The sequence below is a fragment of the Sciurus carolinensis genome, chromosome 12 (assembly GCF_902686445.1).
Source record: "Sciurus carolinensis chromosome 12, mSciCar1.2, whole genome shotgun sequence".
NCBI classification, from domain to species: domain Eukaryota; kingdom Metazoa; phylum Chordata; class Mammalia; order Rodentia; family Sciuridae; genus Sciurus; species Sciurus carolinensis.
Window position 1 is genome coordinate 38,380,524 of NC_062224.1, and position 21,211 is coordinate 38,401,734.

A 21,211-nucleotide genomic window follows, 5' to 3' on the forward strand; every position below is an offset into this window, starting at 1 on the left:
AGAAGGAACTAGAAGACAACTAGTTCTATGTGTGCATCCCTGAATTGCACCAATAATTAGACCAGTGGTCTGTTATACCTCTGCTTCAGCTCAGCAGTCTAAAAAGCCATTTAGACAAAAATCCTTGATTAGCTCCCTTGGTGCTCATTATCCATCAAAGACAGGTGCAAACCCAACACAGGGAGTCTGGAGGAATAGAATGACTGTGCTCAGCCCCAGGTCTTCAGATCTGGAATGTAGAAGGGAGTTAAATGGTTGCCTGCCAGTGTTGAACAAGGTCTTTAAACATGACTTCATTATCTATTAATTGATCAAGATTATGAATTCCACCAAATTCAGGCTGTGCACAAAAGCAATAACATTGAATAAATGTGCACATCAGTATACACAGATTATTTTTTTCTGGATATCAGGAACTGAACTCAGGGGCACTCAACCACTGAGCCACCCCCACTGCCCTATTTTGTATTTTATTTAGAGACAGGGTCTCACTGAGTTGCTTCCCCTAACTGGTCTCTCTGTTCTAGTCTTTCTCCTTTTGTGTTTTTTTTTCTGGCCTCCACAGTTATCTTTCAAAACATGAGGTCACATTACTCAGTGTCCAAACTCATTTGATGGCTCCTCATTGCTGACAGAAAAAAGCAAGAACCAAAACAAATTGGGTTTTGACATGCAGGGGCTTTCAGAACCTGCCTTCTTCTACCACTTCATTTACCCCGCTTCTCTCAGCCACCCTGTTCTACAGCCCTGAAGTCTACCTCAAGTTTAGCTGAAGTCTCAGTCTCCTCACCTACAAAAAGGGAATTATAAAATATTTGATTTCATGGGCTTAAGGATGATTCATCAGAATACACAAATTGAGTTTCAGGCACATACTAAGGAGTTAATAAAAGACTTAATTTGCATCATGGTAAATCAGCACAGTGATTCAACCCATTATTCCTGCTGATCTGGTGCCTCCGTGTGTAAGACTTTAAGACTTACTGCCTTTGTGAAGGTGTTCTGAATCTTTCAGGCAACTGCTGAACTCTTTCTTTATGCATTCATTATAGTTTCGTAATTGAGTATCCTTCAATTACATCCCTTATCAAAAAAGCCTGTCTTATGCTGTAGTTGTGTTCTGCTACCCATTTGAGGAACTTACCTGCTGAGATAGGGCCACCTAGGTTCTCAGCCTGAGGTGGGAGGTGAGTTGGGGGTGGAGTAAGCTATAAGAGATTGTCTTCTTAAAGGGACCATTTCAGGTTCTGAGTGTGCATGTTGCAGTACTCTAATGCGCTGCTGATGCTAACCACCTGGAGTTAGCATGAGCTCCACAGGTTATGGGTGTAGTCCCCAAGGAGACTGCCCTCACTTCACATGCCAGCCACAAGTTCAGGAGTTCTCAGGTTGCCTTTCTAAGTTGCTGAGACTTGCTTTAAACTCTTTTTTCCCATTTTCATATATTTTATTTAGAATTATAATACTGCATTAACAATTTTTATGAGGAAAAATAATTTATGATTATAGATAAGTAAATGGCAGGTCTTTTAAACCTTTTCTTGAATAAAACTAAAAAGCATTTTTCAGTTTAAAGGATACAAAATATATGTAGGAAAATAAGCTACAAGAACTTGTACATAAAAGGTGTCCTTATATTTGGATAAAACTTTTCCTAGAGCCTTGGCATCATCCAAATCTCTGGGAACCTTCATGTTCACTCTTTCTTCTCTGAAGAAATAAAATTAAAGTGAAAATTTTTAAATAGAATTTTGCCATCATAAAATTGAAGTTAAGGGTTGGGGATATAGCTCAATTGGTAGAGTGCTTGACTTGCAAGCACAAGGCCTTAGGTTCAAATCCCCAGCATGGCGGAAAAAAAAAAAAAAAAAAAACAATTGAAGTTAACATTAAAACAGTTTTAACCAAAATGCTTTGATGCCCTGATCTTTGTTAAAGCCAAATTAACAATTTTTTCATGTTCAGGGATCTGTAAATTAATTGTTTTTAAATTTCTCTCAAGATATAATCTACATATGACAGTCTAGGATGACCCAAATTTAAGGTTAAAAACATTACCTCCAATAATCAGCTTAAAATTTAAGTTTACCATTAAAAAATGAACCACTGATGTTAGCATATTAAAAACATATTTAACATCATTTTGGTTAATTCTCTTGATAATCCGAAATCAGTAATCATTCAAAATGGAAATTAAGTAAAGCTTTCAACAAATTTACCATTCACACTTTTCTGAAATATCTCAGTTCATAGTTCAGGAAAAAAGTTAAAACACCTTTCCTTTTCTATTAATTTTACTTCAAATTTGGTGCCTTGTTTGGATTTCTTACTTGTAAAAGCCTCAAATAATCATCTTTGTGACTTGGTTGCTTTTTGTTGTTGTTATTGTTGTTGTTGGTACTGGAGATTAAACCCAGGGACACTCTACATTCTCGGCCCTTTTCTTTCAAGATAGGGTCTTGCTAAGTTGCCCAGGCTGCTCTCAAACTCACAATCTTCTTGCCTCAGCTTCTCAAGTTGTGGTACAAGCTACAAACACAGGTTCATCCTTATGTTCAATAAGTATTTGTGCAGTCTGTAGAACAATGATAGAGTGCTGCTTTTTAATTTTATTTACTAACCACTGAGCCAGATTCTCACTTTTGTTGCCAGTTGGTCCCAAAATGTGGAGCCAAATGATCTTTCCCCTCTCAGCATCCTGAGTAGCAAGAACTACAGGAGTACGCCACCATGCCCAGCTGAATGCTGCTTTATTAAATCCTCTAAAAATACCTGTTTCCCAATGTGGTAGCACCAGCCTGTAATTCCAGCAGATTAGGAGGCTGAGGCAGGAGGATCAAAGTTCAAAGTCAGCCTTAGCAACTCAACAAGGCCCTAAGTAACTCAGTGACACCCTGCCTCTAAATAAAATATAAAAAGGGCCAGTGGTGGGGGGCTGGGGATGTGGCTTAATGGTCAAGTATCTCTGGATTCAATCCCAAGTACCAAAATAAATAAATAAAAAGATTCTGAGTATGCCTGCATGGGCATGCTCATATGCACATATGTAAAAGGTTTTAGCAGTACATTACTTTATACAAGTAATATGTTATTCTTAGAGAAGAATGGGAGCAAAAATAGCCTTAATTTGGAGTCTGTTCTTTCCCTCTTTCAATCAATTCTATTTCCTACTCCTTGATAAAAAAGTAGAAAGGGTATAAAATTAAATCATAGTAATGTTAACTTTGCAACATAACATGCCACCATCCTAAAAGCATTGTTGCTAAAGTAGGAAAGTAAAATACTAGAGCTAGGAATGTAGTTTAGTGTTAGAGTCCTTGCCAAGCATGTTCAAGTTCCTTAGTTCAATTCCCATTACCACAGAAAATAAATGAATATATAATAATATAAATAAAAAAATTAAGTTTAACTATAAAATTTCAAGTGGATGATGATATAATGGGGGAGGGGCTAAGAGAAGAATGGAGAAACTTTGACTACATAGAGGGAAATGAGGGAGGGGTATGAAAATGGTGGAATGAGACAGACATCATTACACTATGTACAAGTATGATTATACAAATGGTATGAATCTACATAGTGCACAACCATAGAAGCAAAATGATGTGCCCCATTTGGATACAATGAATCAAAATGCAGTATGTAAAAATTTTAAAAAATAAAAATTTCAAGCACAAATAACTGAATAAGGAATTGGGAATGTAGCTAGGTGGTATAACATCTGTCTTGCATGCACAAGGCCCTGGGTTCTTCCCCAATTGGAGGTGTGATGGGGACAGACTGTGAATAAAAGGAACTTAGAGGACACATAAACTTTCTGATGCCTTGAAACCCCATTTCACAGATATCTAGTACCATATCAGGCTGGCCTTTGTTGAAAGTCCAAACATATTTTTATAATTCTTTATATAATCTATGATTATGCCAGGGTGGTATTAGGGTGGTAAAATAGCCCTGAGATATTTTGATCTCCTAAAATAGGTTTCAGGTCTTTCTTAAGATAAAATAATTCTGAAAACTAAAATTTCTTTATAATTTATCAGCAAAAATTTGTTAGTAAAGTTAGTCATAGTCTTTATAATGTTTAGTGTTATTATGTGGGCTTTATTGCATAGATATTAATGTACTGGATTATGAGATGCTACTCTAGATTCTACTGGAGGTATCACATATTATGTGTTATCCTTCCAAAGTGGAAAATTTCTAAATTCTGAAACACATTTTACCAAGATTTTTGCTAAGGAATTATGGATGTGTACTAGATATAGTTTTACAAGATCAACTTCACTGTGAGAAGTTATCTATCCAGACTAGATGATTTCCATAAAACAGAGGAAGAAAGCTAGAAGACAAGATATATGGAAAAAAAGAAATGGATGAATAAAAGCAGACAACAACTGAGAGCAAGGAAGAGTACAAAGGGAGAAAACAGGGATAGGAAAAAAGAAAAGAACACCTTTTTATTCAAACCACAAGTCAATATCTAGGATGAACCATGAAAATAAATTTACTTGGTCAATAACACTAAACAAATGAAGCAAATACAAAATACTAGAAACACCATCAGTTTCATGAAACTTTATTGTTGTTATTTGCTGTTTTTTCCATTCTAGGGATTGAACCTAGGGTCTTGCTCATGCTAAACATGTACTCTGTCACTGAGCTATATCCTCAGTCCTACTTAATTTTAATTATTTGCAAGTGTAACCAGATGCAGTGGCAAATGCCTATAATCCCAGAATCTCAGGAGGCAGAAGCAGGAGAATTGCCAGTTTGAGGCCAGCCTCAGCAACTTAAGGCCTAAAGCAACTTAGAGAGACCCTGTCTCAAAATTTAAAATTAATTAATTAATTAATTAATTAAAAGGACTGGGGATGTGGCTCAGTGATTAAATGCTCCAGAGTTTTAATCCTTGGTACCCTCCACCCCCAAAATATATATGTGCACTCTCACACACAATTGTGAGAGAGAGAGAGAGAAAGAGAGAGAGAGAAGGTTCATGACATTAAAATGTCTTTTCTTTTGTGGTTATATTTTTTAAAAATTTTGGAAGCCACTGGAAAGATGAGGCCTTATTAGACAAGCAAAGCTAGGAAAACCTTACATAGACAATCAAGAGGCAAATTTAGAAACAAGTTTTTTTTTTTTAATTGTAGATAGACACAACATCTTTTATTTTATTTATTTTTATGTGGTGCTGAGGATCCACAATGTCTCACACACACTAGGAAAGTGCTCCTACTGAGCCACAATACCAGTTCTGAAAACAAGTATTTATATAACAGTGCTGATATGAACTTGCTATAAGCCATGAGAACTGAGACACAATCATCATGATAGTTGTTGCTTAAAGTAAGTTCAGCTTTTAATTCACTTTCATCTCATCTCTATCTAGACATTTTCAGTTCTCTCTGAGTATACTTACTAAGCCGAGGAAAACTTTTATATACCCAAAACAACAAATGCTGCAGACAAGAAAATAGACACCAATATAAGGAGTGACATTCTTGCTGACCCAGTTTCTGCCCAGGCTTTTTCCTTCACGTGGTCTCTGCCACCTGGTGCCTCAGGGCCCCGTGTCCCCACGTTCCCATCCCCCACTGGGGTTGTCTGGAGTGCTCCAGTCTGCGATTCTTCAGCAACTCTGCCTTTTGCCATGGCTGCTGCAATGGAAATGGAGAGAAGAGGGTTGTGCTGCACCCCCTTAACCTGCTTTAAACTCTTGATCTTCCTGCCTCAGCTTCCTGAACTGCTGAGAATACAGGTGTGCATCTCCATGCCAGGCACATGGGGACATTTGAAAGAATTTAGAGAAGAGGACATCACAACTTCCCTTAGATGTTTGTTTTTATTTTTAATAATTGATCCTGTTGGAAAAAAATTTCTTTACTGTTCACTCTCATTTTCTCAAGTTCTGTCCTGAGAAATCTTCACAGACCTGTCTGGGTAGTTTTGCCATGGGGTAAGGTTGAGGCAATCAAGACCACATTGTGTCATCACATGGTGCCATCAGAGTAGGTGAAGCCAGAGTCTGCATGGCTACAGAGTATGGGTTGGACCAGGTGAGGCTAATAGAGAGGGCTGGTACCAACCTGGGTGAAGCTGTAAGGCTGCTTGATTGCTCTGTCTGGTCTTTGTCTCAGAGAAGAGCCAGGCATATTTTGAGCCAGATTATCTGTATATCAGGACCACCACCAATGATGGGTCATATTACCAAGGAGAATGCTAAGAGAATTATTGTTCCTACAGGTTTTCCCACTGAATTAAGGTTTTTTTTTTTTTTCCTGTTACAAAGAGTAATTCCAAGTCCATTAGTCCTGGCCTGGCTGGAACTGGTGTGTGGACAGCAGGGGTGGAGCTAATCTTCCATCTAGAAGCCTTTGCTATTGGGCCAGGAGGAAGATTTTCTAGAAAAGGCATCTGTTGGAAGTATTGTGATGGGGTAGGGTGATCACCCTCTACCTCAAGTACCCTATTGGGTAAAACCTTGGGCAGGTATTTGTTGTGAATATCCTACCTACTTGGGACAAGAGCCCCTATCCAAAGGGTTACAATTGATTTTGGGTTCAAGGTAGATTTAGCAAAGCTTAATAGGGTTTAAATACAGCCTTCTCTCATTTTCAGACTTTTATTAAGAATGTAGTTTTCATTTTGTACATTTTATTCAAACCTATTATGCTTTCTTAGATTTATACTTCTAAATGTTAATTTTTTTGTGCTTATTTGTCAGTGGTTGATTTTTGATGTCTTAAGATGAAAAAAATGGCTAAATATTAGTTTTTCCTCCTTTTAACTCTTATTTTGATATAATACTAGACATACAAAATATATTATGAAGATTTCCTTATATACTTTATTCAGATTTTCCAAATGATAATATTTTAATACATTTCATTTATCATTTTCTCTTTCTCTCTTACTATGTATTTTTTTATGAACCACTGAATTAAGTACATTGGAGATATCTCTTTGCTCCTAAGAAAAAACACTAATTCCTAAAAGCAAAGGTATTCCCTTATGTAAATACCATATAATTTTAAAAATTGGGAAATTAGCATTGATACCATAGTATTATCTAATCCACAGACTTTGTTGAGATTTCACTAAATGAAACAATAATGTCACTTTTAGTGAAAGAAAACCTCAGTTTATGAAATTTATTGACTTGTCCCTTGGTCATCTTTATTCTGGAACTATTTTGTCTTTTCTCTCATGACAGTGATATTTTTGAATAATATAAATTAGTATTTTTGTGGAATAACTATTGTTTTACCTTTATTTGATTGTCTACTCATGATTAGATTCAGGCTATGCATTTTTGGGTGGACTACAATTGTTATTAGTTTTAAATATGGATTTATTAAAGTTGGAAACTAGATTTATTTTCATCTCAATATCTTTATTTACCTTAAATGTATATATTCTGTACATAAATCTAATAAGTAATGTATAAAACAAAACAGTTTTTGGGTGTTTGTTTTAAATAATGGTTAAAAAATGCAAGTCAGATGGACTAAATTTCCATTAATCCATTTGACTTGTAACTTAAGCACATTTCCTTAAATATTTAAAGTTGTCATAGTAATTAAATAGGTCCAGTTTGCTTTTAAATCACTTCAAATCTCCAATAAGGCAAACCTGAAGACTTTAGCACTTTCTCAAGTACTTGAATAATTCTTGTCAACTAAAACTTAAATTTACAAATACAGTATATTCCTCATTTTTAAAAAAATATTCTAATTTTATTTGAAACACTCATTTTCACTTTTGCTCAGTCACAGGTTTAAAATCAGTTGCACATTCTCAAAGATATTGGATCCTCCAGATTCTCAAATATTCCATACACTTTTTTTTAAATATTTTTTTTAGTTGTAGATGGACCTTTATTTTTATTTATCTGCATGTGGTGCTGAGACTCGAACCCAGTGCCTCGCACATGCTAGAGAAGCACTCTGCCACTGGGCCACAGCCTTAGCCCTTCCATACACTTTAATACTGAATTTACAAAGATAATTGCAAACTTCATTCAAAACTATTAATACCATGGATTTTATTTGCTTTAACATATTTGTATTTTGTCGTGTCCCTCGCCCGCAAGAAAGCACGACACAGGAATCTTCCTTCAGCAGTTTAATAAGGACCTTAATATTATAAAACCATGGTTTTTCTTCTTCCTTCTTGAGCCGAATTCATACACTTTTATACTCTTGCAATAGCCAATCTACTCCTGCCACTTGGCCTATGTTCATAGGTACTCCCATTTGCAACAGTTGGCTTAACCAAATATGGGCTTGTTTACCTAGAAAGCACTTCAGGAAACCAGCACCATCTTATCATGGTGGTGAGGCGGCTCGCCACAGCTACCCCTTCTTTATTTTATGAACACAGGTGAAGGTAGAGGCCCTATCCTACTGTGCAAAAGTGGAAAATAGTGAACGTCAGTCCCAGAGTGGCGCCTTCTCCGGGCCTAATATCACCTAAGCCGATGCCTTTTTTCGTAGGGTGGGACGTGGACATCAAACCCACATGCAATAGGGCATGCCTTCCTTGAGGTTTAAAATAAAACTCTCAAGTGCAGTGCTTTGCCTCGCATCCTGTGTCCATGAAGACATAGCGGTATGGAAAACCATACTAGGGGGAGCTTATCCAGCTTACGCAACTGCAAAGGCCTGAGGTAGGAAAACACATTACTCTTCTTGCCAACGCTGCACAATACAGGGGCACCATAATGAACACAAGGCATACAGTAACAGTTCTCTCCTCTAACATTATTGTTATAGCTCAAGATTAAAGGTGGAAGTTACAAGGTAATTGAAGCTTTAATTAGTACAAGAAATCCCTAGGATGTAAATTCACAGTCCTCAAAGAAAAGTACATAATAATTACAGCAGTACTCTGCAGACACCTAGCGTAAATGATAATTCTAACTCTAACAGAGATATATTAAAAATGTCACTTATTCCCGTGCCAGATTAGCCAACCACACAGAAGGTGACACCCCTTGTTCAATGGCTAACACAGCTTGAATTAACACCGCCTTTTCACGTGCTTGACGCACTCTTAGCTTGCAAATAAACCAAAGGCAAAGGCAAATGCCTGCAAAACAAATACATCCAAAGATCACCACACCAACCCATTCTTTAAAATAACTAAAGGCAGAGGTGAGCCAGTTAGAGAACTGACTCAAAGTAACAGGCTCAACACGAGTGTCATTTAAAATCGCAATCTGCAATAATTGTTGATTCATCATCTTCTCAGCTTCTAGGGACCAGTTGCCTGCAAGAAAGGCGGAAATCAAGTGGCTTTGATTCTTTGCTTCTTCATATCTTACTGGAGTTATACACATGTGTTTATGATTCCCGATGCATCCAACTTGTGCAATGTTGAAAAGTTCATCCAACTGTACTTGTAGTAAATCTATCCTTTGATTCGCCGCCAAGATCCCTGATAGGATATGTCTGTTGACGTGGTCTTGGGATTCTAGCACCTGTGCAGTTTGCTGTATGACTTGATTAATGGTTTGTGCTGTTTGAACTTGATTGGTCATGGCTAGAGCAGTGGTAGTGGCTGCAGCAGCAGAGACAGCAATAGCAGTTATTATGGCTGCGGTAATGCCAAAGTCTCTCTTTTCTCTGAAGAGGTTCACCAATGGAAAATTATCTGGATTGACCTCCACTGGGACAGGTACAAAGGTGGGTACTTTTACAATCACAGCAACAGATTCACTACCATTCCAACACTCTGAAAGCAGGCAGGTAATATTGTCATTAGAACAATTTAAAATCACTTCTGAACTGTTTGATAATAGAAATAGAAAAAGGGGGGGCAGGCAGCGAACAATGTCTGTCAGCCGCAGAATTATCATGTGCATCCAAAGTTAAAAAATTAATGGTAAAAAGAGCCAAAGACAAACGCTCTTTAGGAGTACAGCTTGCTCCTATTCCCCCTTTTTGTCTTTGTAAAAGTTCTTTAACCATTCTATGAGCTCTCTCCACAATTCCCTGACCTAGGGGGTTGTAAGGTAAGCCATGAGTCAGTTGCACTCCCATAGTGGAGCAGAAAGAGGTGAATTGTTGACCAGTGTATGCTGGCCCATTATCTGTCTTCAAGGAGCATGGAAGGCCCCAGGCGGCCCAAGCCTCTAGGCAATGGGAGATGACATGATGGCCTTTTTCTCCTGCCAAAGCAGAGGCATGCATAACTCCAGAAAAAGTATCTACTGAGACATGAACATATTTTAGGAAACCAAACTCTGCAATATGAGTAAAATCCATTTGCCAAATCATAAGAGGTCGCGAGCCTCGGGGGTTAACATCAAAAGAAGGGAGATGATGAAATGGAACACAATGAGAACAATCTAAGACAATCTGTCTCGCTTTTGCTCGAGGAATAGAGAAGCGCTTATGAAGTGTTTGGGAGTTAACATGAAACTTATTATGAAAGTCTCGAGCACTGTTAAGAGAAGAAAGAAAACAAATTGTACGGGTAGCGGCATCTGCAATAGGTCCAGGAAGAGCTGTATGAGCTCTTATATGTACAGGAAAAAAGGGTGCAGAACGGCCCAAAATCAAATTTTGTAACTGAGTAAATAAAGATGAAACTTTGTTGTTAGGATTGATGGCACCTACAGTTTCCAACACCTTAAGTGCTCCTTAGAGAAGTCCTCTTATTCCCTGGGTTCAGGCTGACTGAGGGCAAAAGATCCAAATACTGGTCTATCTTGCCTTCTGTATTTAGTTCCAATCTCGAAGTTTGATCTTAATCATCCAGCAAGCCAGTCTCACCAGTCATAAAGTAAGAGTACTGGGCTTTAACTTTAATGTCCATAACTTTACAGTTATTTACCCTTTTATCTAACTGGAGTCTGCATTAGTTCTGGAAGTTACCACTATTTGTTTTGGCATCTGTTACCACTATTTGTTAGGTGATGGCTTATTATCACAAGTTACCTAGGTTGCGTGTTCTTGAAGCAGCTACTTCTGCAAAACATTAATAGGTAACAGTTTTATAAAATGAAATAAGTAAGAGTAAAAATATATTCTGCTTGTATAATAGCTATCTTGAATTTTGACTGAGAACCACATTATATTCCCTATTTGAGATTATAGTAATTTTACAACAAAAAAAACCAATCTTTTGATTATAACTTTAAATAAGCTGAAGTCTGACTTATTTTGGAGTCACTTTAACATGCAGTAAAGTGGGAGGCAGAGCCTTATCTCAGGTAAGTCGTGGCTCCTTACAAATCTTAAGTGTTCTAATTTTGATTTTGATCTTTGCTTCTTCCTTAAATATCATTAAGTAGTCTACATATGCTGTTTCCTGAGTCTATATAAACTTTATAATTAACACAATTTAAGATTGTATCTAAAACATGAATTAAAGAAAGGCTGAGAGAGTTTTTTAACTCTCCTTTTGTGTGATAAAGTGGCAAAATACCTTTATGTTTCACAAAATTAACCTTTAAACAAGTCAGGCTCTAACTTTTATAAATACATTTATATTTGAAGTTCTTTATCTCAATGTAAAAAGTAACAAATTTTACACGTACCCCATTGATAGCAGGTCCTATAATAGAACATTAAATGATAGAAATAAATCCCTAATTAAAATTTACTCTTTATAAGTTTAAGATTACCATTACAGACAAGTTTAATCTGGAGAATAGCAGACCTTAATAAATTCCTTGCTTTAAAACTTGTGTACCTGAAAAATATGAACACATTTCATATACAACTAGAAACCATTTCACAATTACCTTGACACTTTTTTCTTACCAAATTTAGTTTCTTAAGAAAAATGTAGACTCTGTAACACAGTACAATACTTTAACAGTTGTTTAACCATAATTGTATACACCCCAATTTTTAAGACTAATTGTTCTAAAGAATAAAACTTAATAGACACAAAGTTAAGAGTAAATTAGTGTTTCTAAGAAATCCTTGTCATTTTACCATGTCATTTTACCATGTAGATTAAACTTTGGTTTATATCAGAACATTAGTATTTCACCTTAGGAAAAACCTTTAATAGCTTTAGCTGTCTCACATACATACAACCAACTCAGTTTCACACAACATGTTGAAACTTGCCCTTTACTTACATAGACTTTCTTAGCACTTACTTAGACCCTCATGTATTTCATCACACAAGCACTTTCTTACCCAGAAACATTTCCTTTTCCCTTTTACTAAATACATTTCCATACCCAGACCCTTTTATTTTCTCTTTCCTATCTGTTGACCCCTTTTTGTTCACATTCTGAAACAACTCTTATGAAATTTCTGAATTTAGATAAATTGCTCTATTTTAATAAGATTAAATATTTTGTTGTTTATAGTACTCTAATTGAAACACAGTTGAAACCTTTAGAACCCTTTGTATATAGAATTGTACTTGTTAAGACATAACTCTTAGTAACCTTGTTTTTAGTTTAGTGATGACACAAAGCAAGTTTAAACCCTTTTTATTTACCAACCTATGAAAACACCAATAATGTTTAAGTATGATACTCCATGGAATTTAAGGAGTTAAGAGTACTTGATGTTATTTAACAATTAGCATTTTAACTTTGTAAATTAATCAGATGTCTCTACAAACACATTTGAGTAATCCCATATATGTTAACTCTAATTTACTTATTCTGTAAAAACCAAGAAAGCAGGCAGGTGTCCTGAACAGTATTTGCTGTCTCTTTCCTGTTGAAGAAAAGTCCTAGAAACAATTGATATTAGACATTGTTTAACATCAACATTCCATTAGTTTGACCACCTAGAGACTTGCAAGTTATTTTTAAAGACATTTCACTTTTATTAGTTTACTCAATTAAATTGAACCTTTTTAAATCACGTGAATAAAAGTATTTGGATCCATTTTTAAATTTTAATTTTAGGAGCGCTCAGTTTTGATACAGACAAAACATGACACCAGACAGCACGACATACAAATAACACAAAATCAAAGGCCTTGTAACTTTATAGGTGAATCTCCATTGCAATGTAACAGATGTTCAAAAACTTTTGTTGAATAAAAAATAGAACTGATCAAAAAGAGAAAAAAAAATCATTAACCTAGGTATGCAAGATCAAAATTATGAGCTCAAAAATACAGCATTAAAGAAAAACAAAACAAAACAAGAATCCTGGAAAATGAGTTAGTTCTGTGTAGCGACCCAGAAGTTTAAAACAGACACCCTTTTGTTTTCTTTTTCTTATCTTCAGATTACCCCCCTTTCCCGCTGAGACTGTTGCAGTTTACATTCCAATGCAGGCTTCAGCAAGGCCAGGCAGGGGGGAGGGAGGATCACCCAGGACTTTTTTAACCCTTTTTCTTCCTGGTTGAGAAATCAGGTTAGGTTTGAATGCAGAAAATCACAAAACATTATTTCTTACTACTTTTGAGGAATGGAGCTGCTGAGATCTCTGCCTAGGGGGAGGACTGCTTCAAGGACATGGGTGTTCCCTCCCTAGGTGACCATGGAGCTGCGTGGAAGGGATCAGGAGGGGGGCCTTTTTCTGTCTCTTGTGATAGTTTCTCTTGATCCAACAAGCCCTTATCTAAAAACCAAGGGGCTTTGTCTTCTACAGCTTTTAAAAACTTCCTAGCTGAGGAAACCTCTAAAGGTGCTCCATTAGCCTTTAATAAAGCCTTTAATAGTCCTTCCATGCGAAGGAAGGCAGCGGCTAAGCCTGCATTTGTTAATGGGCCACCTATTTCTCTACAAGCTTTCATCCATGCCTCTATGTCTTTGCTTTTAAATGGATTAATAGCATTTCTGCATTCTCTTGTACATTGTTCATATACTAATTGTTTAATTAAAGGCATAGCTACATCAGCATCCCCGAAGATCTTCCCTGCTGCATCTACCATTCTAGCCACGAAATCTGAAAAAGCTTCTGTGGGGCCTTGGGCAATTTTTGTTAAGTTACCTCGCACCTCTCCTTTATTAGGGAGTGCTTTCCAGGCAGCAATGCAGATCTTATTAATTTGTTCATAAACCTCTAATGGAAAGCCTGTTTGCTGATTGGCAAATCTACCCTGCCCCAGAAGCATATCCACATCCCAGGCAGGTTTGCCCATAGCTTGGTTGCGTGCAGCCTGTTCATTGGCCCCCTCTAACACGAAGGCTCTCCAGTCTAAATATTTACCCGGGGATAAACACAAACTTTCACTAAACTGGCCCACTCCGAGGGGGTCATGCAGAATCTATTGAGCCCCTCTATTTGGGCAATAGTGCGGACAGATTCTGTTATATTCTTTATCGTTTTAAATCTTATGGGTTCCTGATGTCTTCCCCCATCATTGCCCTGGAATACAGGACAGGCAAACCTCAACTCTACATGGGCAGCCCTCCAAGCTGCAGAGTTAAAAGCTCTACCCGTGCCTGGAACCCCTCCCACATATGGGGGAGGATCATAGGCTAGAGCTGGCTTCTGTTCTTTCTCATAGTCCTCCTGTCTGAAATCTTTTTGCCTCTTAGTTCCCCCTTCTTTTATCTTCACCTTCCGTAAGTGCTGCATTAGCTCTTTCACTTCCTCATCACCGTCTGATTCTGACTCCCCTGTTTCTTCTGGTGTTCTAAGGGCTTTTAAATCTGGGTACAGTCTCCTCTTTGGAATAGCTCCATAAACCTGCTCTCCTGCACTATGTTTACTGGAAGTACTCATAGAATCCTCGGACTTCTCCTCATGTAGTTGTTCAAGAACTTCCTGTCCTTTATGAATAGCTTCCTGACATCTACCATCAAGAATACATCCTTTTATTAATTTCCATAGTGGTATCACCCCTTTCTCCAATTGTCCCTGCTCCTGAAGGAAATCCAAATCTTTTTCCAACTTATCCCAGCTAGCAGGAGTCAAGCTTCCGGAGACAGCAAACCATGGGGCTGCTTTATCAATTCTTACAAGGAATGTTTCCAAAGTACTGCGTTTGACCTTGAGCTCTTTGGAGCGCAACAAAAAATCTAAAGACTGTACTAATGAACTAGATGGAGAATTGCCCATAATGAAAGCAGCATTCAGAGCAAGCAGAATGAAAGCGAAAACAAAATATTTTTCTTTGTTGATCGACTATGCAAGGTCGATTAAATATTTTTCTTTGTTGATCGACTATGCAAGGTTGATTAAATATTTTTCTTTGTTGATCGACTATGCAAAGTCGATTAAATCTTTTTCTTTGTTGATCGACTATGCAAAGTTGATCAAATCTTTGTTGATCGACTATGCAAAGTCAATTCCCGCTCTCTCTTTCAGAGAAGCTCCACAGACCCCACTTACCTGTGGTACTTACCGGTGCACCCCCTGACCACTGAAAGTTCTGATTCCCGGGTTTCGGCACCACTTGTCGTGTCCCTCGCCAGCAAGAAAGCACGACACAGGAATCTTCCTTCAGCAGTTTAATAAGGACCTTAATATTATAAAACCATGGTTTTTCTTCTTCCTTCTTGAGCCGAATTCATACACTTTTATACTCTTGCAATAGCCAATCTACTCCTGCCACTTGGCCTATGTTCATAGGTGCTCCCATTTGCAACAGTTGGCTTAACCAAATATGGGCTTGTTTACCTAGAAAGCACTTCAGGAAACCAGCGCCATCTTATCATGGTGGTGAGGCGGCTCACCACAGTATTTGATTACATTCCTTTCCTAGGGCTGTTAAGACACAGTTCACTGTGGGAAGCAAATCTTTTGTAGGAGGTGGGCTAAAGCTTCCATGCTGATAGTTGAGGACTGGGCCAATAATTTGTGCCCATATACAGATGTTTATCTGGCAGAGATTTTGGGTCAAAGAGACACATGTCCAAATTTTGGGGGGGAACTACAGATAAATCCATTTTCTAATTACTATGGCAACCTAAGGCTGAGTCCTAAGTTGCAATGACAAGAGCAATCCACACCCTCCCCTTGTGATGGATTTTCAACCTTGGTCTCCTGGGTTGATACTCATATGTCCTCCTTTCATCTGATTAAGGTGGACATATGTCTGCATCCTTATTAGGTTGCGACTGATTTCCTCCAGTGCTTGATTGCATTTTGTATTTCTTTAGCTGTTGGCAGCATTTCTGTAGTCATCTTTTCTATCTGGTTGGATTTTACATTTTCTTTTGAAACCTTTGGCACAAGTCTAAAGCTTCATGCTAATGAGAAGGTCTTTCTCTAATTTCTTCATGTTACTGTGAATTATATAGTCTTTAGGGCTTGACTTGGATTCCCACAGTTTCACTAGTTCTATGTAACTTGATTATGAAAACTCCCAAGCCTGTTACTGCTCTCCACGTTGGAGAGCTCTGTGTGCATGCTGTCAGGAGAGATGACTGTGTTCTCTTTAAAAATTTTGTTGTTGAATTGCTCTCAAAAAGATCTGAAGGTTAAATCACAATTGAACCAATAGAATTCAAGTAGGAATGGGTCATGAATCCTGCCTAGTGACTATTTATTATGATGAACTATTTGTGTTTGGTAATTTAATTTCATTTTGCTTTGAGTATCTTGGATGATAGGTCACTCCCTGCTGACCTTTTCTTTGTCTAGGGAGGTTATATAAAAGCTCATGTTTTGGAATTGGTGGGCCTGGGTTCAAATTGCAAATTCTGGAGTTTATTAGCTGTGCAACTCTGGGCAAGTTGCGAAACCTCTCACAGCTTCCTATGGTTCCATCTTCCTCACAAATTCGTCATAAGGATTAAGTGGGATGTGGCTTGCTGAACACATAGCTTGGCCCCTGGAGTCTATAAGTGCTCAAAGAATTAAGTTTTACTTGCATTTGCCCTCCTTGTTGGATTTTGTCACCATTCTTTACGTCTGATCTGCTTTACCTGCTCTGACATCTTGTTGAACCTTGGCTCCTCTTTTTATTTTTCTATAAGCTGGACATTGCTTATATTCACTGTGTATTTCTTCTACCTTGTAATCATGGTGGAGACATAGTTGACAGTACATTTATTTTAAACATTTTTTTCTCTGTGTCTCCTGGGAGAGCCCCTCAGTTTGACCCTCTGGGACACCAATATTGAGCTCAGAACCCAAAGGCCATTAACTCTCTCCATCTTGGAAGGCCATTATTTCTATGTGCCCATCTCTCTGTGATTTTGGAAATTCACAGCAGAAATTAAACACATTTTGCTGCTGTTTATATTGAGTTGGGACAGTGTAGTTTGTTGTGCCAAAGATATAAGACTCCCTTGGTTTCTCCAAATTGGAGAGGCTAGTTTGATGCTCTTTCTCTTTTGTGGTTATAGTCATCATTACCCTCCAGGAGAGGACTCTGGCAAAGAGGAGCTGTTAGATGGATAGAGCTCACAGTTTCCATCATCCTAACATGCTCAGGTCCTTTCCACTTCCAGTTACATTTTTGCTTAGGTGGTACCACCTATAGGGATTGTCCAGGGAGGTAGTGGGTTTAGTGACCATGATGAATAAATTTCAAAGACCAAAAACTCAAGGGGGAAATTAGTCACAGTAGCCATAGTGTTTTTAGAAGCTCAAGTAGGAGTAAAGTGGATTAATCCTACAGATGTCTACTGGCCCAGGCCAAAACCATGTTGGTCATGACCACTGATCTCCCCAGTTTATCAGAGTTGTAAATGAACACCAAGACTTTCTGAACAATGAGCCATGATGACCAAGCACACAAGAATAATTCTGTGTTATTGAATGCAGGAAAGTTATCAGATGAATATTTGTTATATATACTCTTACAGAGTTGATAATAATAATAATAATATAAGTACCAAATACTTTGGAAAAATGTTTCTTTGAATTCTAACAAGTCTTTGAGATAAGTGTTATATTTACCTCTATTTGTACAAATATGAGGTCAAGTACATCGCCCAGAGACACATGGCCAATAAGTAGTAGGGAGGACTTAGACCCATATTTGCCTAAGACCAATGAGCATACTTTCATTACTTTCCTGTAGGCATATGTTATAAGGAGTTGTGTAATAGTTCTTTAATGGGATTTTTCCCTTGTCAAATAGGGAAAGTTTTTGTGCCAGTCAGGAAAGTTAGGAGAAAGTACCAATTCAAGTACTTTCAACTCTGAGACTGTTTTTCTCCCAATGTCCCTTAATCCCACCAATCCATGAATTATTCAGGTAATAAGCAACTCCCCTTTTTCAAGAGGAAGAAGTTATATTAGTCATTTTACCCTAGGTGTGAATTAATTTATCCAGCTTGCTTTCCTAATAGTGAACTCTAATGTATTATGTGAATAAAAGATTTGATGGTTGGAGGAGAAATTGTAGATGATTTTGGAACAAAGATCCTTCAGAATGGGTAGATTTTGGTGAAAGTTATCCAGCCATCAATCACCATGTCATAATGGTTTTTGGATTCTTGAGGGTATGAAAGAAGAATTCAGGATGAGTCAGGACAGGGATACAGAAGGCATGGGGAGGCCCTTGGAGACACGTACTCCTCTCTCCTGCTCTTACTGACCCTGAATATTGCTGATATCAGAATCTTTCTTGTGATGAGGGTAGGTATTTGGAATAAGAAGTAGTCAGGACATCAGTCCTTGGATTTCAGTATTCACCAGACATATTCTTTGCTTTCTTAAAAAGTGGAGATTTTTGAACTCTCTCCTAATCAGGGACTGATTTAGCAAGTAGCCTGAGAAACTTGGATTTCATCAGTCTCACAGGGGATTCTAATACAGATGGTCTGAACACTAAAGTTTTGAAAACCTTCGGTGGGAGTCTCTAACCCTGGGTTAGTAGGCAAGTCTAACCCTCAACTCAGGAAATTCTCCAGTGATTGCCCTGAGGGTGTGCACTCCCTGGCTGAGCAACTGATGGTGACTGAATGAAAGAAGCGCTTCTTCTCTTTGAGAAGTCTCCTTAATCTAAGCAATCAAACCTCTGTAAGATATAAAAAGTTCTGTCTCAGGGACAAGCTGCCTTTCTCCTCTGTAACTCTTTCCTGGCCTCTGGTGTCCTGCCTTGTATGGTCCTGGTTTGGAGGCAAGGTGATGAGGGAAGAGCAGCCAGCAACAGAACCAATGGCAGCATGGTGGTCATTGGAAAAACACTGGATTTCCAGACCTGAGACTGGGACAGTCACAAGCCAGCTAGGATGGCCGGCGACCCTCCTTGCACAGAAACCCTCATTGTGTAGAGCCATGACCAACCCCCTATGCTGCTGGAGGGCTGTGCCATGGTGTCTCAGGTCAGTCGAAGAACCCTATGGGTATGTTTGCTTTGCCTGTCAATATTATTCCTTTTTTCTTTAGTGGAAAACCTCTTTGCCTCATTTCCTAGAGCTCCAGGAGGCTGAATGCAGGCAGCCTCTCCTGGCATAAGAAGTGACTACTCTATGCCTTACTTTTGTCAAAGAGTATTATGTTAAGGCTTGGTCTTAGCTTTTTTTTTTTTTTTTTTTTTTAAATTTCCACTGAGGCTATAACTAGGATGTGGGCTTCCTAAGATTGGAGAAATTAAATCTTAAAACATCCCCTTGGGAGGATGAGGATGAAGAATTGCTAGAAAAAAGAGTTCCAAGCGGACGGGCTGTCCTGCTGGTCAGAGACGCTATCGCCTGCCTCACCCAATCGTTTCCCAGTTTTATTTGCTGAGAGAGACCTCAGTGCATGTTTACCGAATTCAGTTTGGAAGTGGAAAGTGTGTTTTCTTACATGAGGTCTCTGGGGTGGAGTTCAGGCTGTTTTGCTCTCAGCTTGGGATCTGGGGTGAAATAGAGCCTGTTATAAACAAAGCTCTGTTTGAACTGAAATGAGTCACAAGAAGTGTCTGGGAGGAAACAAGTGAGTGCTGGGACTGGAGGAGCATGGCCCTTAGTAGAGGGTAGGCTGCATGAGTGATCCACCTGAATACTCCCATTTTTGGTTTAAAAAAAAGGCATAAAATATTGAAGTTGTGTGATGTGTGTGTACATAGATAACAAATGGGGTCAGAAAAGAATTCTTTTTTGTTGTTTTTTTTTCTGCAGTCCCGGAGATCAGACCCATGACCTTGAATGTTAGGCAAGTGCTCTAACCCTGAGCTACACCCCCAGCCATGAAAGTAAGTTTTAAGAGGAATTGTGAAAATAGTTTTAAGCACAGACACACTGTAGAATAAGTGTAGCATACCTTCTGGGTGGAAAGAGAACAGTGTTCAGCTGGTCAAACACATCTTGATATTTGTCAGAACTCAGTCATCGCCCTGTCCATGATTTGATTTGATTCCAGGCAGTTTCCCTATCTAGTTACTCTTTGCAGATGCTGACATTACAATGACACTAATTTGCAATTGCTTAATGTACACTAACTGATGGGCTAGTTGTGAGGGTAAGGAGAAAAATATTCCAGAAGCTTTCTAACTGGTAAGAAATCTCTTTGGAATGGAAACCTGTCCAAATCTGAATCATTAGGGATTGACGGTATAAAAGATGGTCCTTGGAAAGGAGTCCTCAAATTGCTTATGATATGGGTTTTCATGGGTGGAATGTGTCTCCAAAAGCTTAGGAAGCATGTGCAAGAAAATCTGGGGAAAAAAAGAAATCCTTCCCTCTGACTCTAAGGTTGTGAAATATTACTTTTTCTTTTTTACTTTTTTCTCTTTTTTTCAGTACTGGGGATTGAACCCAGGGGTGTTTTACTACTGAGCCAAAACCCCAGCTCTTTTTGTTTCTTATTTTGATATAGGTATTCACTAAGATGCTTAGGGCCTCACTAAATTGCTGAGGCTGGCCTCAAACTTACAGTCCTCCTGCCTCATCCTTCCTGGTGACTGAGAACATAGGCATGTGCCACCATGCCTGGCATTATAAAGTCTTTTGAACACTGTTGCTAAATGACCTGGAAACAACAGTATAGAGAAAGGATCTAGAGAGTGCAGTATTACTTAAGTCTGATTTTTTTTGTAGCATGGAAAATTTGGCACCTGGGTTTGTCTTAGGTAAATATTCAGGTCTGTGGAAAACCAATCAGAATGTGAGCCTGTCTCCATGCTGGTAGTGCTCCCACAGAGGTGGTAAAACCCACAAGAAAGTCTGTGAGAAGAGTGGCGAGCACTGAGCCCACAAGGAGACCTAGTACAAGAGGGCAGGGAATCTCTGCCCAGGGAAATCAGAGTTGGGACAGGAAGCAGTGTGGCTGTGGTAGGCAGATTAAGCCAATTTTCCATAAAAAGACTAAAACTCCTAAGAAGATTGTGTTGGGGTTGAGTGTGCTGAGCCCAACTGCAGACCTAAGGGAACACTGGCTCTTAAGAG

General features: G+C 38.4%; 1 pseudogene; it reads right to left on the reverse strand.

Moving 5' to 3' along the window:
• Window positions 1-1,565: 1,565 nt before the first annotated feature.
• On the reverse strand, window positions 1,566-5,658 carry LOC124961496 (transmembrane protein 41B-like; annotated as a pseudogene).
• Window positions 5,659-21,211: the final 15,553 nt, after the last annotated feature.